Source organism: Calliphora vicina, chromosome 2, assembly GCF_958450345.1.
Source record: "Calliphora vicina chromosome 2, idCalVici1.1, whole genome shotgun sequence".
In the NCBI taxonomy this organism is placed as follows: domain Eukaryota; kingdom Metazoa; phylum Arthropoda; class Insecta; order Diptera; family Calliphoridae; genus Calliphora; species Calliphora vicina.
Window position 1 is genome coordinate 79,001,111 of NC_088781.1, and position 19,382 is coordinate 79,020,492.

A 19,382-nucleotide genomic window follows, 5' to 3' on the forward strand; every position below is an offset into this window, starting at 1 on the left:
AAAATCGGAATTGCAAGTCTATAAATTCGGTATGATTAGTCTTCAATATACGCAGATAGTCTTCTTAACTCATTATTTCGCCGATTTTTTCAAAATGGGTGACACAGTAAGGAAACAGTAAAACACGGTAATGATATGGGGTTGCTTTATATGGTGCCACCTTGGACCAATGCAAAGAATCAATGAAATAATGGGAAAAGAAAACCATCTGCGTATTTTGCAGACTCGCCATACCGATTTTGTAGTCTCATCATCACGTTTTTGTATATAAAAGAGGAAATCCTGCAGAAGAAGTAATTTTTCAATAGGATAATGACCCAATGCACGCGTCAAAAATCGTAAAGAATGGTGTTCCTTGAAAAATTTCTTATTAATGCAGTTATCAGTTCAATGTCTTGAGTTCAATCCTATTGAGAATTTTTAGTGAATCGTGAATTGGCGGTTGAAACAATACCGATTAACTCCTATCAATTTGTACGAGCTTTAACAGCGGATTGAGCACGAGAGAGAGAGTATTCCAAAAAAAGTTAATGAAAAATTAATCGAAAATATGGCAATGCGTGTAAAACTTTATTTACGTAATAAATGATTTTGAAAATTTGTTTAAAAAATGCAATTCTTCCCTAAAGTTATTGTGGGGTGCAAAATTGAGTACATGCGAGTTATTTTAGTTTTGTCTGTTTTTTTATTTAGAACTGGATGTTTTTTGTTTTGAATTGTAATTCATTTTGTTACATATTAAACATAAAATAAATGACAGAAAAAATTTTTGGATTTGCTTTATTAGTTTTATTTTTATTCCATAAGAAGTGCACAAAATAGAAACATGTACTCATTTGAGCTCCCCACTGTATATAAGTACCTTTGTAAAACAATTTTAAGAAATTATTTATGTTTGTACGAATGTAAATACAAAGAATACAAATAGATCTGCATGTAGGTAACAATTGAGTGAAATGATGCGTTTTATTTCATACATGTATGCACTAATTTTGTTCTATTTATTTGTTGCACTCACCAGTTGCGATGTTCGATGACGTGAAGGCCTCCAAGAGATCGATGTGTGGTTGGTGTTGTTGCTGTAAGTCTTAAATATTATTAATGCAGGTCATGTTTTTCTAACTTTGAACCCAAAAATTTTGATTTTATGAATTTATTGAAATAAAGTAAACTGTTATCATGCTCTCGCTTTGTATACAAATAAATTTGTAGAGAAGAAAAAAAAACTTAATTAAATGTTTGAGCAAATATAAATATAAAAACAAAAAAAATACAATTAGAAGAAGTTACCTAAATGTAACATAGTGGTTTAATATTATTAATCTTTTTGATTAACTTTAGTAAAATGGTAGAATAAATTTATATTAAAAGGTTATTTGAATCAGGGTTTCGATATTCAGCTCTAGCAACATACTTCTTACATTTGACTATGCAATAAATATGAAATTATCTCATTTCATCACAATCAGCTAATATAAATATTCATACTGTTCGTTCGTATTACTATTAAAATTGCAATGCTAGTCTGCAATTTTTAGTAGCAAACACAATCCATTGCATATCCACCAAAATATATGTTCGTGCTTTAGTACCACACACAGTTTTTCTGTCGTGCTAATATTGCACTCCATTCGTTTTATTTTGTTGTGCTGGCAAACTTTTCTAGCAAAAATACACACTTCTGTAGTTGTGCTATAGCACAATTGACATTTCTGCAATTGATGCTATCAGTTGCTGTTCTTGATAAGTGCATAACAACATATCAGTAAACACACCCAATGTACAGTTGGGCAGAATCAAAATTTTTTTGAAATATATCTGGCATTTCTAAACGGCTGATCTGATCAGGATAAAATTTGACGCGGGCATAGCCAAGGAGTATTCGAGTTTAAATTATTGAAATGGGACCTACAAATGCCTCAGGGGCGGCGCTATGGGGGCTCAGAATAGGGTACCTTCGTCATGCAAAATTTTTAAACACGTGCCATTTTTTTGTTTCCCATTCGATTTCAAAGAGTTTTATATGTTTAGAAAGCGCTCGCCTATGTCTTGAAAAAATATGCTTGTGTGTGCTATTTATCTCTTATACTTTTCGAGTTATAGGCATTTCAAAATTGAAATTTTAAAATTTTGCCATACCTTGGTCCGCTTTTTTAAAAATATAGGTCGTACTTTTGTACCGAACGGGCTCGATTTTTTTTTGTTAGTTAGACAACTAAATTATCAGTAATATACAAAATATTTCAGAGTAATATCGATTATAGATCCAAAAATAAACGATTTTCAATTTAAGAATTCAAAAAATAGTAGATTTTTGCTGTTTTTTGGATGAAAAGGTGACTTAAATCTTTTTTATTAAAAAAAAACTTTCTTTAAGAACATATAACAATTTTATGTTTTTCTGTAAGGTAGCTTTACAGAGAACATTTTGATATAAAAAACATGTCCTATTTTTTGAACATGTTGCCCTTTCGTCCTTCGGAATTTGACCTATTTTTTGATAAAAATTTCAACTTTGGGCCACATGTTCTAAAATCCCAAAGTTGGGATCAAAAAACGGAAAGCAGCTTTAGAAACCTTGATTTGTTCCCTATTTATCCCCAAAGTATTTTCCCAGCCCCGAAGGAAATGTAGACCATATGGTTAAAATTGTAAAAAATACCATTTTCGGGATTTTCGCTTAAATTTTTAACCTTTTGAAAAGTTTTTTTACACTTTGTAATTTGGAATGACAAATTTAAAAAACGTTGAAAATTTAATTGAGTTTTGCTAATATATAAAGATTTTATTACAGATTACATATTTACTGAGTTTCTAAAACTAAAATTTTTATCAAAATTTTAATAGGATTGCAAATACATATTAGGAACAATTTGATCCACATTTATTCCGAACATTTTTTTTTCTTGTTTAGATATTTTAATTTTTGGTCTTACAAAAAAAATGCAAGTCAATATCTCAGTTAGATTCAAAAATATTTACACTAATGAATAATCGTTATTTCGTATTACATACTTGACAATAAAATAACTAGCAGCATCCAAATAGCCAAAAAACAAGAAATATCAATGCAACCATAGCAAAGCAACCAAAGAAATGTAAATTGCTGCCAGAGAAAATTGATAGCACAACAAAACAAAAACGAATGCTGACGCGCAATATTAGTTCGGCAAAAAAGTGTGTATGCTGCTATAGCACGAACATATATTTTGGTTGTTGTGCTACAATAACGAGTTGACAACTGGTTGTATCTGCTACTAGAAATTGCAAACTAACTTTGCAATTTGTATAGTAATATATGAATAGTAACAGCAATTTATATTAGCAGAGTTATACAAAATTATAATAGTAACTATATTTTTAGTATGCAGATTGATAAAAATGTATATTTACTGCAATTGACGGCTAATATAGTAGCAATTGTAAACCCTGATTTGAATTAACATAATAGTTTGTATCTTTGAAAATTCTAATACTTATTAAAGCAAATATGGGCTTTTAATTGTGCAAAATTGAAATTTTTAAAGTTAGAATATAAATTGAAAAAAAAAATTGAAACTTAATAATTTAAATTATATGCATTTGATATCTAAGGTTATAAGAAAATCTCCATTAATTTTAGTAGCAAAATAAAGTAGTTTGTTGAAGAAGTGCAGGTTCTTTTAATAATGTTTCTTCCACAATGTGGGTATAATTAACCAAGATTTTGGGTTCTTCTGATAAGGTATACTTATTAGTTTTGGTATTTAAATTGAATGTGTGTGGAGTATTGTGGGAGAGAACAATTATGAGTCGATCCAACGTTGGTGTGCGATACTCATTTGTTCCTTCTTTATCTAATTGTTCAAAGCAAAATCGGTGTTGATGTCTCATAAAAACCAGTTGCTAGAATAGTTAGATTTGATTTTTACACAGAAAACAGTAAGCCGACTTTGTGACGTGATCTTAAAAAAAAAAATATTCAACCGAACATAACACTTTAGTATTTAGAAACATGTGGATTGAAAAAAATGTTAATAATACCTTTCAATTACTGATCTCTCCCAGAATTTACAATTATTAATCAACGGGGTTGATTGTTCCAAATTGTTCACTATTTGGTGACGAACAAACTTTGGTACTAACAAAAGTGAAGGTGTTTCTTCGATTCTAAGAATTTAATAAAATCCGTCGTAATTTCCAATACCCCGATTTGTGTTAAAACAAGTGCTCGATATTTGTTTAAACAAATTAGGTAATGTTCAAAAGTTTATAAATTTTATGAATTATTTAATTGAAATTGAACTTTTCAGATTTACGATCTTCAACAAAATGGTCGAGAACCGGATATTAATATTTCTAGAAAAATGTGTTTCAATGACTTGTGAAATGCATGAATGATTGAATGCTTGAAAAGTTTCGTTAAAATTTCATGTGGCATCTTTAAAAAGCTTGTGAAGACATCTGTACAGATGTCGCTCGAAATAAAAATATGAATTACAGTGACAGACAAAATTGTGTATAAGAAAAATGTAAAAACCATATATTGTAATTTTAAGTTAGCTGAGATTAAATAAAATATATAAATATAAACAGATTTGTGCAAATTAAAATTTTAGCTAAACCGTACATTACAAACTAGATAATGCTGATGTTTTATCATAACAGAATTATCTGGAAAAAACGGTTTTCATTCAACAAAATTCAATTAAATTGTTAAATTCAGGGACGAATATCCTTTGAATGAAAAGTTCCTATCAGTTTTCCATTACAATCTTCCAGGACATAATAGTGATTACCAAGCTTCTCTTTCACTCTAGATTTAATAAATAACGGAGCTAATTTAGAATTGAAATGTTTTTCACAACTACTTTTTTCAAAGCTTCGTCTAAAAACTATTTGGCCGGTTTGGAAATTTTGAGGTCTAGCACGCAAGTTGTAGGTTTTTTGATTGGCATCATAAGCTGCTTTGATGTGTTTTTGTAAATCTGAGCGAATTAATTTAAGGTTATCGTCGCGAGACAATTGATATGTAGGTTCATTAAGCAAACGTAAGTTATTTAAAAGCTCATAGGTACTGCCATGGGTGACCATGTCAAATCCAAACACAGCATGGTAAGGGCTACAGTGAATTGATTGGTGGTAAGAATTTCTTAGTGCACAACTTATCTGGCTTAAATGCTCGTCCCACATTTTATGGTCATGTTTAAGATAAGATCTTATACCCGCAATAACCGAACGGTTAACCCTCTCGGACGCGTTGCTTTGGGGCGAGTAAACGGCCGTATAAGTATGTTTAACTCCGTAACTAGTTAGGAAGGCATTAAAATCGTTGGCCTTGAATTGGGAGCCATTGTCACTCACAATACTTTCGGGCACCCCATAGACATGAAAAATTTGTTGTCTAAGATAATCTTCAATTGCTTTCGATGTAAATTTTCGCAGTGGAAATAACCAATGGAATTTTGTTAAGTGATCAAGGACTATAAGAAGTCCAATATAGCCAGATCTACTTCTTGGGTACGGTCCAAGTATATCGATAAATAACTTCTGGAAAGGGCGCGTTGAAACCATTTGTTTTCCCATTTCGGGCTTTAATATAAAGTTGGGCGCTTTAGTTGTTTTACAGATCTCGCAGTTTCTCACATAATCGCGAACGTCCTTAACCATGCCGGGCCAGAAAAAATTTCGCCGTATCAATTCCAGAGTTTTAACCATTCCTCCATGTGAACACACTGGATCATCATGCGCTCTGGTGATTACATCTTTCCTAAGCCTATGCGGTATCCATAACTTCCAACATTTTTCCTCCTGCTCTTCATTTCCACTATAGTGCTCAGTTCTCAAATAAACATATTTGTCCTTCACTTTGATATCAGGGTATTTATGTGGTTCATTCAATATTTTATCTTTAAGATTTAGATAATCTGAGTCACCAAAATATGGGGAATTTATATCAATTTCGGGTTCGGGAATAGATAGTGCATTGATTTCTTCACCTAAACTCCGAGACAGTGCGTCGGGGACAACATTTTCTTTCCCCTTTCGATGACTAATGTTAAACTTAAAGGACTGGAGTTTGAACACCCATCGAGCTAAACGTCCTGTGAGGTCTGGCTGCCTCATTAGCCAAACTAGACTCGCATGGTCCGTTATGATCTCGAACTCTTGAAGTTCGAGGTAACAACGAAACCGTTTTATGGCCTCCAGGGCAGCCAAACACTCACGCTCAGTCACGCTATAGTTTCGCTGAGCGGTATTTAACTTTTTGCTCATAAATGCTATGGGCTTTTCTTGTCCTTGATCATCTAACTGTATCAATACAGCTCCGATACCAAAGTTACTGGCATCGCAGTGCAGGTAAAATTTCTTTTTAAAATCAGGGTTCACTAGAATAGGGGCAGTAGTCAATAATGTTTTAATATTCTCGAAAGCAGCCTGCGCTTCTGGTGTCCAAACAAATTTCTTTTTTGTCGAAAGTATTTCGGTTATTGGAAAAACTATGCTCGAAAAATTCTCAATAAACCTACGATACCAGCCCGCTAGACCTAAAAATCCCCTCACCTGCCTAATGTTTTTGGGTACTGGCCAGTTTACAATGGCACTAACTTTTTCGGGGTCAGTTTTTATGCCACCATTACCTATAACATAACCTAAGTACTGCACTGTGGTTACACAAAACTTGCTTTTAGTTATATTTAACGTGAGGTTTGCTTTTCGGAATTGCTCTGCCACTCGCACTAATACTGAAAGATGAGTCTGAAAATCTTCTGAAACGATAACTAAGTCGTCTAAATAGCCGAATACTGAATTGCGAAGATCTGGGGGAATTATCTCATCGATTAACCTACACATCGTTTGCGGGGCATTGCATAGCCCGAAGGGCATAACCACAAACTGATAGAGGGGGCGTCCGGGTACGGTAAAAGCTGTCAGCGGTTTGGATTCATCCGTTAGTCCTATTTGCCAATACGCGTCTTTCAAATCTAATTTAGATATAATATTGGCTTTGGGAATTCTAGCAAATATACCCTCAATGGACGGCAAGGGATACGCGTCTTTCTTGGTGACAAAATTTAACTTCCTCGCGTCGAGGCACAATCTGACCTTATTAGGTTTGATCACCAACCTCATGGGTGAGCTCCATGGAGATTGAGATGCCTCAATTACCCCTAAAGCCAACATGCGATCCAACTCTGCAAACATTAGTTTCTCCACAGCAGGGGAAACTGGGTAAAAACGTTGTTTTATGGGTTTGGACTCGCCCACATCGATTTCATGCTTAATAAGTTTTGTTCTGCCCAGTCCCTGCTGGTCGAAATTTGGAAACAACGCTATAATCAAGTCTAATTGTTGCTGTTGGATTGCAGTTAATGGATAAGATATTTCATCAGACTTTTGTTCAGATTTTTCTTTATTAACGAATGACATATCGGACTTTTTATCTAAATTTTCAGACAGATGACATTGCTTTACCATTGACATATCTACCAGATCTACAGACTCTACAATATTGGGAATAAGATTAAATTCATTCCAAAAATCAATTCCTAAAATTAGCCTTTGAGTTATGCTTGGAATAATAAAAAGTTTAAGATTTCTCACTTGATTTTTAAAACTAATATCCACTTCTAACCAACCTGTAACCGACTGTGAATTTCCGTCTGCAGTTTTCACAAATGATCGACATTTATAGTAATTTGGAAATGAGGTGAAATTTGTTTTAGCCAAATCTGATCCAATGCAACAGATGTTAGCACCGGTATCCAGCAGACCATACTCAGTAAAACTTAAAAAGTTGACCTTTGCATAAAATCGTTTGTCAGTTGGGTTATTGATTATGGTAGAAATTAAAAATTTGCTACACATTTTACGCATTCTGAAATGAGAACGAAGACGAATCGTTGATCGCTTAGGTTTGGGCTTTACAATAGATTTTACTGATGTATTTTGAAAGATTTCATTACGTTTTCTTATATAATTTTGCAATCTTTCGTGATATGGCAAGAGTGGATATATAATTTTTGAAATATCTTCTGTTTTACATTTATTAACATTATTTTTAAGAATAGTCAGGGTGAAATTAGTGTTTACATTCATATCAGGTTTTAATAGTGTCTTTTCAGGGTGGTTTATTTTATCAGAATCATTTGGTATAGAACTGATTTCATTTTCAGAAGTTATGGCTACTTTTCCGGCTGTTTTGGGTCCGGAAACCTGTAGTTTTTTGTCAAATTAATTTTTCTATTGGAACACTTTGGGCATTGTGGCTTATACGTGTTTTTAGCGCCACAGCCATAGCAAAATATGGTGCGCTCTTTTAAACAATCGTCCCAAAAGTGATCAGGCTCTCCGCAATTCCAACATCTTACTATCCGGTCAGAACTTTGAACTGCGTTAACTTCTGCTTGACTAGTATCATTTAAATAGTCTGTACTATCAAAGCTATCAGGTACACTTACTTCGGCAATATGTCTACGGGGTACCATAGGATTTTGTGAACGAAAAGCTAGATTTCTACGCACATGTTCTTCACTTAAAAATGACTCACGCATTTGCACAAGTTTACGCAAGTGTGGGATTGAATGTACTGGTATATATAGTATTTCTTGACGTATGTCAGGGCGTAAATTGCGTGTCAAGATTTCAATTAACTCCATTTCTGGGACTTGAGATGGTAACCTATCCATTATGGAAGAAATTGCATCAAAATAGGAGTCAAAAGTTTCTCCTGGTTTTTGTTTGCGATTTCGAAGTTCTTCTTTAATATCGTAAGACGATTTAAAGTCTCTATATTGGCACTGAATAGCCTCGCAAAAATCATTCCAATTAATATTTCCGACACTCTTATGGTAGCGCCAATACCAATCTTTGGCCTTGCCACTTAAAATTATATTTAAATTTTTACATATTGGTGTAAAATTGCCATTGAAATGATCATTAGTAAGTGACCTTACTCTATAAAGAAATTCTTCAATATTCAGACCTGACGAGCCATCAAATCTAAGATTCCAACTCTGAATGATCGAAGTGACTTTCTCAGTATTCATGTTAAAACTATTAAAACTTTGTGAACCTGAGTTAAGATTACCATTCAGGGGCTGATTTACAGTATTATATGCATTTTCATTTCTACGATATGATTCTCGGTTTGGATTAAAATTATCAATGTTTTGATTCGATAACAAATTAACATTCTCTTGTCTTTCATTAGGATGTGAATTCAAATTGGCATTAATAGGAAAATGTTGACTTGGTAATATATTCAAATTAGTAAGTAATCTAGTCAGAGTATTCTCTATCACGTTATTCAACTGATCGCTATCTATTGTATTTCTCTGCCTACGATTATTTCTTGTTGAGGTTTGTCGGTTATTTAAATTTTGCGAATGGGTAGGTGTTGAAGGAAAAGTTTCTGTCGGTATTCTAGCTTGTTCTTCATCATTATCATAAGTACTAGATTCCAACAATGAACGTTGATTATTTTGACTACGAGTCGTAGGTCTCCCTATCATAGCTCCTCGAGGACGACCTCGTTTTGACGGTTTTGGAAAATTATTGAAACTATTGAAATTATGATTCTTTAAATTAGACAGATCGCAAGGAAGTTTGCACGTAGGACATTCAGCCGTGTTTGATAAAAATTGTTCGATACAACATCTATGAAAATTATGGTTACAATTTGTAATTATCATACACTCCTGATTTCCTAGCATTATCTTATTACAAATGGGGCAAAGTGACTCCTGACTTAAAGTTGGAGCTTCTAAAGGTGGCGGTGTTCTTGGTAAAGACATTTTTGTATATATTTATATAAAAATAAAAAGTTTTTATAAATATTTGCAAAGAAAATTATTTTATTCAAATTTTAATAGACAGTATTGTGTTTTCTTGTACAGATGATAAAAAAAGTAGGTGATTAAAATAGAGGTAAATATATTAAACAATACGATTGGGAAACAAAACTTGGCTATTTAATTGAATGTATGCATTAAATTGTTCTCGTAAAATTACACACCAGAAAAAAAACGAATTAAATTTTGATATGATCGTTATTCTTATTAAGGTAGGACATAAATTCGCTTCAGCAAAAAAAGTTATGTATTCACTGGCCAAAAAAAAGATACTGATAACTAGCCATTAAACAATATCAACAAAATATTTACATTCAACTTCAGATAAAAGAAAATTTTACGAATTTCTTACATAAATCAACGAAAGGACTATTAGATAGCTCATCGGTCGATACTACTCGATTGACAATGTCAAGTAATCGAAAATCCAGAAGAGGTCTAAAAGTTATTCGCTGAGATATCCAAGAAAATTCGTATTGTTTTATTTCATCGTATTAAAATGAAATCTACATTTAAATTTTATAAAAAAGAAATCAGAACCGAAAGCAATGTTATGGGTTTACCACTTTCGGCCCCACGTTGGGCGCCATTTACTACTGTAATGAACACGTTGTGTTATGGAATTAAAGTTCACTTTTTGACAAAGAAAGAATTCCGAAACTTTGGCAAGAGCAGGACTGCGGGAGCCATCGATAGACTAGCAACAGTCGGGCAAAGGGGGGGTTCTGTCCTCTCCTGAACCAAAAGTCTGTTTGCTACAGAGTTATTATTACAGACTCCCTTTTTAGTTAGATATTAAATTTATGAACTACTTTAAATGGACCGACTGACCATACAAATCAAAACATATGCCCGTATATGGTCTTATTAAAAAAAAAACACAAAACGTATTGTATATTTTACCACAATAAAAGGTTCTTCAAGATGGTAACGAAGAACTGGTCTCATCACCCTCCCAATTCCTATGCTCTAAAGACCTTTAATTTTATTAGAGCCCCTTAAGAAAACAGATCACCTACATTTTATATCATCTTAAGAAAACACAAGAAAAAAATACTTTTATCCAGACATATTTAATTTTAGAAAAAATTCATTTAAAAGATGATATAAGTTTTACAATTATTTGGGAATGCATTAAGCAAGATATCATAGAATAGTTAATAATAAACGTTTATATAAAACTGTTAACCTAGTTTAGTTTAACAAAAATTAACAAAATATGAAATTTAAATAAATTATAAAGAAATTTGGAATTTTAATAAATCATAAAGATTTTGTAAAAAGCCTTAAATTATATATGTATTCAAAAAATAATTCTCGAAAGTGGGAGCATTTAACATTTTATAAACAATACCGATATTTGTTTGCGTACACGATTATTTTTTTTGTTAGAATTGATATTTTAAATGGGTAACGATAGAAATTATATCACCAAATTATGATGATAAAGTAGAAATAAAAGGCATCATTAAAAAAAAAATACAAAAAAAAACAAGATAAAACAAAACAAAAGTGTTGATTTAAAATAAAAATTGTTTGTTTGTGTACATTGTACATGCAAGGGTTATATGTATGTATATAAGTACCTTTGTAAAACAATTTTAAGAAATTATTTATGTTTGTACGAATGTAAATACAAAGAATACAAATAGATCTGCATGTAGGTAACAATTGAGTGAAATGATGCGTTTTATTTCATACATGTATGCACTAATTTTGTTCTATTTATTTGTTGCACTCACCAGTTGCGATGTTCGATGACGTGAAGGCCTCCAAGAGATCGATGTGTGGTTGGTGTTGTTGCTGTAAGTCTTAAATATTATTAATGCAGGTCATGTTTTTCTAACTTTGAACCCAAAAATTTTGATTTTATGAATTTATTGAAATAAAGTAAACTGTTATCATGCTCTCGCTTTGTATACAAATAAATTTGTAGAGAAGAAAAAAAAACTTAATTAAATGTTTGAGCAAATATAAATATAAAAACAAAAAAAATACAATTAGAAGAAGTTACCTAAATGTAACATAGTGGTTTAATATTATTAATCTTTTTGATTAACTTTAGTAAAATGGTAGAATAAATTTATATTAAAAGGTTATTTGAATTAACATAATAGTTTGTATCTTTGAAAATTCTAATACTTATTAAAGCAAATATGGGCTTTTAATTGTGCAAAATTGAAATTTTTAAAGTTAGAATATAAATTGAAAAAAAAAATTGAAACTTAATAATTTAAATTATATGCATTTGATATCTAAGGTTATAAGAAAATCTCCATTAATTTTAGTAGCAAAATAAAGTAGTTTGTTGAAGAAGTGCAGGTTCTTTTAATAATGTTTCTTCCACAATGTGGGTATAATTAACCAAGATTTTGGGTTCTTCTGATAAGGTATACTTATTAGTTTTGGTATTTAAATTGAATGTGTGTGGAGTATTGTGGGAGAGAACAATTATGAGTCGATCCAACGTTGGTGTGCGATACTCATTTGTTCCTTCTTTATCTAATTGTTCAAAGCAAAATCGGTGTTGATGTCTCATAAAAACCAGTTGCTAGAATAGTTAGATTTGATTTTTACACAGAAAACAGTAAGCCGACTTTGTGACGTGATCTTAAAAAAAAAAATATTCAACCGAACATAACACTTTAGTATTTAGAAACATGTGGATTGAAAAAAATGTTAATAATACCTTTCAATTACTGATCTCTCCCAGAATTTACAATTATTAATCAACGGGGTTGATTGTTCCAAATTGTTCACTATTTGGTGACGAACAAACTTTGGTACTAACAAAAGTGAAGGTGTTTCTTCGATTCTAAGAATTTAATAAAATCCGTCGTAATTTCCAATACCCCGATTTGTGTTAAAACAAGTGCTCGATATTTGTTTAAACAAATTAGGTAATGTTCAAAAGTTTATAAATTTTATGAATTATTTAATTGAAATTGAACTTTTCAGATTTACGATCTTCAACAAAATGGTCGAGAACCGGATATTAATATTTCTAGAAAAATGTGTTTCAATGACTTGTGAAATGCATGAATGATTGAATGCTTGAAAAGTTTCGTTAAAATTTCATGTGGCATCTTTAAAAAGCTTGTGAAGACATCTGTACAGATGTCGCTCGAAATAAAAATATGAATTACAGTGACAGACAAAATTGTGTATAAGAAAAATGTAAAAACCATATATTGTAATTTTAAGTTAGCTGAGATTAAATAAAATATATAAATATAAACAGATTTGTGCAAATTAAAATTTTAGCTAAACCGTACATTACACGTTATAAAAGAATTTAGAATCATCCTCAAAAAAATTTAAATTTTCGAAAAATTTAAATTTCTCTAGCAGAACTCGCACTGTTAAAGGTTATGACCACGGACCATGATAGACCAACACCCTACCTAAATATTCCAGCAAGATTCATCCGCCCATCTTCTCCCATTTCCAAGAAATTTAGATCATCCTCCCAAGAAATTTAAATTTCCGAAAAATTTTAATTTCTCTATCAAAACTCGCACTGTTAAGGGTTATGACCATGGGTTATGATAGAAAAACACCTTGGCTATAAATTCCAGCAATTTCCATCTGCCCATCTTCTCCCGTTTTCCATGAATTTAGATTCGTCCATCCATAATAATTAAATTTTAAAAATTCCGCAAAAGTATAAAACTATGTTTGACATTTATGATTTGACTTAGTTTTTGGAAAAAACGGGAGATTAGTTCCCGTTTCAATCATTAGTGGTACATTAGGTTCAACCGTGTGGTTATTATTCCATTTTGAATACACTTTCCTTGATTTACAATGTTTAACGGTGTCATGTAAACTTTTAAACATAACTCTGTTAACTCAACTGGTTTGTGTCTAGGGTTATAAATTTCGAAATTTAACTTCACACACATTATTAAATTAGTATATCTTTATCTATCTACTATTAATATTTGCAATTATTATTATGAATTTTCAATTACCCAAGCAGTTTTGAGATGCTTTAATACTTCAAAATATCATGGACTACAAACAATTGTAAGGTGTATTTACTTTACGCAATAATTAAAATTTCTATAATAAACATTTTAAAATAATTTACGTAGTTGTTCTGTTATTTCCACATTTTTTCGCTAACGAAGTAGCGGGTTGCATGCTAGTTCTACATAAAATTGTTCGAATTATTCGTTAGTCGAAAATGGTAATGTTTAAATTGTTCGAATAATTATTCGTAAGAAATTATTCGATTAATCGAACGATCATTAGTCGAACCTAGTCAATAGAGCTGGATACCCTACTGTCACCGATAAGCATCTTCGCCCTCTCCTGTACGCGGTCGAGTAACTCCAAAATAGACTTCGAAGCACCGGCCCACACATGAGAGTTGTATTCCATTTTAGGTCGGATATAAGTGGTGTAAATAGTAAGGAGATCAGATGGAGTGAAGTATTTCTTACACCGTTTTAGAAAACCAAGGCACTTGAATGCTTCTTTCGACACTCGAAAAATGTGTTTTGTCCAGCGGACATCGCACTGAATACTCATGCCTAGAACGTCAAGAGCTTCTGATTCCTTAATATTTACACCACTCATAAAAACAGATGGAGCAACATGATCTGTTGTGCGTTTGTGGGTTAACATACAACATTGAGTCTTGCGTGCATTAAAATCGACTCTATTCGCACAACCCCATTCAGAGATTGTCACAAGATCTTGGTTGAGCGTATCATTCATATTTTGCCTCATTGCCCCAATCTCCGACAGGTTGGTCTATAATTGAATGCATATGAATGACAAATGTTGCTGTCATCTGCAAAAGAGTAGATATGGTTGGAAGTTTGACGCAGAAGGTCGTTTATAAAGATAAGAAATAGAGTAGGAGAATGAACGGAGCCTTGCGGTACCCCTGAATTGATCTTGAACTCGTTTGATGAAATTCCATCTATAACAACTCGTATAGTACGATCTCTGAGAAAGCTCGATATAAATCGACAGAAGTTATTACCAACACCAAAAGCAATAAGTTTTGTTAAAAGCGCACCATGTCATACTCTATCAAACGCTTTAGAAATATCTAGAGCCATCACTTTACTTTCGCCAAAAACGGTGTATGGAACGACACCATTTTTCTGATAGGAAGGCTAGCAAGTCTCCCGTAGAGCGTCCTCTACGAAAGCCATACTGCCGGTCGCTGAGTAAATTGTTGGACTCTAAATATTTCACAAGATGGTAGTTAACCATACTCTCCATACTTTGGAAAGTGCAGAACAAATTGCTATTGGGCGATAATTTTCAGGGTTGTTAGCCTCTCCCTTTTTAGGAATTGGCGTTACATTAGCAACCTTCCAACATGCTGGAAATTTGCCGGCACGGTATAAAGTGCTGAAATGGTTAGCTAATGGACGAGCTAGCTACGAAGAACACTGCTTCAACACCAGTGCTGGTATACCATCAGGCCCAGGAGACTTATTTATGTTGAGATCCGCTAAAACCCTTTTAACTGTGCTCCCCCGGGGAGCAGTTTCGGCATTTTTGTTGTTACGCCAGATTCTGAATGCTTCCTCTCTAGATCTGATTGCAATTTTGCCGTGGCATTGACACTATTGTCTAAGAAACAAAGTTTCCAATTAAAATGCCGAAAGAACTCGTTTCGTAGCTGGCCGTGAAACGATACGAAGTTCAGAGAGCGAAAAGGAGGCGGAAATAGTGCAATGATCTGAATTGCCAAGAGGTGCAAAAACATCTACTTCATACTTGTCAGGGTGCAAAGTTAGAAAAAGGTCGAGGGTGTTATTTTTGTGCCCATCAACGTATGAAATATGTGTTGGTTCATTTACTAATTGCGCAAGGTCTTTGTGCGCCGCGAATAGTTCAACATATTGGCCTTCTGTAGTTGTATGACTTGAATGGCGAAGCCAAGAGGAGTTGTGAACATTAAAATCACCAGCAACAACAATTTCACTGTTAGGACAACTCTCGAGAATCTTCGATATGGAATCGGAAAGGGCATCGAAGCTAGATATAGTATATCCCTTCCCGAATTTGGACTTCTATAAAAAAACCCGAAGTGCAAACAGTTTGTCCTGATTTTGAACTTAACCCAGAGATAGTTAAATTCTACATCATACGTACCTAATGATTGCTGGTACTGGTACACGACTTCATTGCGTATGACAATGCCCCGATGAAAATTAAAAAGCGATAGAAAGTGATACCCAGGTATCTGAAAATCCTATGGATCAGCATTCTCGGATACATGGGCGTAAACGGAGAAAAATTCGATCGTATATTGCAGAAGTCAATCCGGAAGCTACCTGTTATTTCAATATTCAGAAAATTCAAATAAAGTGTCTATTTCTATGATATAAGTAACAATGATATTAATTGCTGTTATTAAGACTCGTTTAGTGACCAGTGTTATACCTTCGTCACTAAACAGTCAAACAACAATTAATACAATTGTACCAATATCACAAAAATTTAAGGATTAAGGAAAAAACGGACAATTAGGACGGGGAAATAATTACACAATGACGAGAGGCCATAAAAGCCCTGATCTGGTCATTGAGACAGAGAAACGGCCCGTAGTGCCAACACTATTGCTGTTGTATCAACACTGTTCTCTGAGAGGATATTTTTTTTGTTGATTGTTTTGATATTATCAATATTGGACGGATCACGACATTTATTTGCTGACAAAATAAAAATGCGTGTATACGCGACTGACGACAGAACACTACTAAAAATTATTTTTTAATTATTTCAATACAAATTTCAAATGAAATTTCAAAAACAAAATAGTTGAAGAACAACTAAGAAAAATTATCAATATAACAATTCACAAACATGTGAATTAAAAAATTTTTTAGTAATTTCAGTTGATCACCAACAAGTTTTATTAATTATTTAATAACATTTGCAATTTTTTCTGTGTAAGTTATAAGAGATAATTGAAAGGTACGACAAGGTTTTTTGGTAGTGCTCGACAAGGAGATTCTATATATGTAATGGTTTTGAAATCGGAACACAAACGAAGAAATAGGGTCGTTTTTAAAAATTGAACATACCCGAGGTGTCCTACTTTGGGGAATCCTACTTTGGGGAATGCGGTCAAAATTCAAAACTTAAACTCAACAACACTTCTTCTTTGCGCATGTCAAATTCCATTCAAATCGGACTAAGGGTTTAGAAGTTACAGATTTATTTCCCTATTTTTTTTCTCATACCACTGCTCAACGTGTATAAAAAGTTGAAAATCGAATCTTTACAAAATAACAAATTTCTCATTGATTTTTAACTTAACAGAAATCTTTTTAAATAAACTACAATCAGTTAATGTAACCTGTAGCCCGTTTCTGTATTTCTCGAATTCCGCATGAAACGATTGAATTGCAACAAAAACAGTGTAAAATGAAACAAAATATGTTTTTTCTCGCACAAGTGTTTCTGTATCTTGACTTTGAGAGAATTATCTGTCATTTAAATAATTTTCCAGCAATTATTGGAAGCATGTGAGAAAAAGTATTTCTGTAACAATATTTTGCGAAAAGTTTCTCACAAGAACTGTCAAAACAAGTCACAATTGAAATTGGTGCGAGAAAACCAAAATTTAACAAAATATTGTTATTTTTATTTTCTTTTATATACCTAAATATGTAGAGCAAATCAGGCGAAAAGTAAGTATCAGAGTTTAAATAAAATAATTATGTATATATACATAATTATTTTATATATACACATGTATGTAAACAATAATGTGTTTGTAAAATATTTTTTTAATTTTAATACAGAATAGAAAGAATTTCTAAACAGCAAAATTATGAAGATCAATAAAACGCAATTGTTATATTTTAGTATTTAAAATTGGTTTAGAATTTCATTCACTGTTTTGGTTTTATTATAATTTATTTCATTTGTTGACGTTTCGCTTGCATTTGACACAAAATTATCTCAGTCAAATGGAATTGATTATGCAACGCTATGCAATATGATTTTCAACAGCACTGATTTTGATCAAGATCTAAAAGATATGAAGTTAATGTTAGAAGGGTGCTGAAATTTAATGCTAAAATAATATTTCCACAATCATATGATATCATGTGATATTTAAAAATTGCAAATAATGAAATCATATTCAAATAACCATTTATTTTGCTAAGTAAACGAATTCCAACCCACAGGAAGACAACTGTAAATAATATTAAATTTGACACTGTTCCTATTTCATAGATTCAGCTTACGTGATTACTAAGCTATAGCAATTTTTTACTATTTTAATTTTTTATTTAAGGACCAGACGGCCTGAGTAACTAGATATGTCTATCAGACTCGAATAAATACAAATTACGTTAATTGACCTTCCATATCATACGACTGCACTATTTTAAGCATAAATGACCTGCTTCGAAAAGCATAGGCGCTTAATTTATTTTTGTAAATAATATATGGTTTATTGTATTGGTTTCTCCTTATTATATTTGCATCATAAAATTATCTTTTGGAGGTTGCAATAGTCATAAATGTCCACATGTGTTCGTTTGGGTAGCATCAAATATATGATGTCAGCTTACATGGATCAGCCTTGATTATTTCAATGTCTAACATTTTAGTTTTATTTCAATAAAAGCCATTTCAAAACTAGCCATCAAAATTATTTCGGCACTCTAATCATAACACAATTCTTATGCCCCAATTCTGTTAGACGAATTTGAGTTATTAGTTTTGAATTCTATAAAACAATAATGGTTGTTGTCTAGGATTATGACACTTAATAACGTGAAATATTTGATTCAGTAAAATATTGTGGACGATTTTAAATATCAAAACAGACGAAAACAATTTTGTTGTCTTCTAGAGTAGTTTGAGTAGTTTTTCTTTTGTTGGTTTTATTTCAAAAACGGACATTCTTCAAGTTAAAAGAAAACAATTGCACCATAAAACTAATCTATCTATCTATTTATCTATGTATTCATCTATTTATCTACTTATCTATTTATGTATGTATCTATTAATCTATTTTTCTATTCAACTATTTATCTATTTTTCTATTTATCTACTAATCTATTTATTTATTCATCTATTTGTCTACTAATCTATTTATCTACTAATCTATTTATCTATTCATCTATTTATCTATTTATCTATTTATCTATTTATCTCCTTATCTATGTATCTATTCATCTATCTATTTATCTACTTGTATATTTATCTATTTATTTATCTATTTATATATTAATTAGGGTATTCAATCGATTAACCGTTAATCGGTTAACCGATTAATTTTGTATGGTTAACTGTTCGAATAATTTGAAATTGCCGATTTTCAAATAACAAATAAACCGATTAATTTGTGTCGATTAACCGAAATTTCTTTTTTTTTTGCACTTTAAATATGTTTTTTGTATTTATTTTTCCGTTTCAATTCAAATACAAATTTCATTTTAAAATTAGATTTTTTTTTGAAGATTGAACATCATTTTAAATAAACATGATTAGTGAGTATGTATAATAACTGACATATTTAATTTACATGTATTTGAAACTTTGTATTTACATGTA

At 31.9% G+C, this 19,382-nt stretch overlaps 1 protein-coding gene across 1 annotated transcript in view; it reads left to right on the top strand.

The window, feature by feature from the left end:
- The window catches only part of Klp31E (kinesin-like protein 31E), a 672,978-nt gene that overhangs the window by 499,877 nt on the left and 153,719 nt on the right, over nt 1-19,382 (top strand). The window lies entirely within an intron of this gene.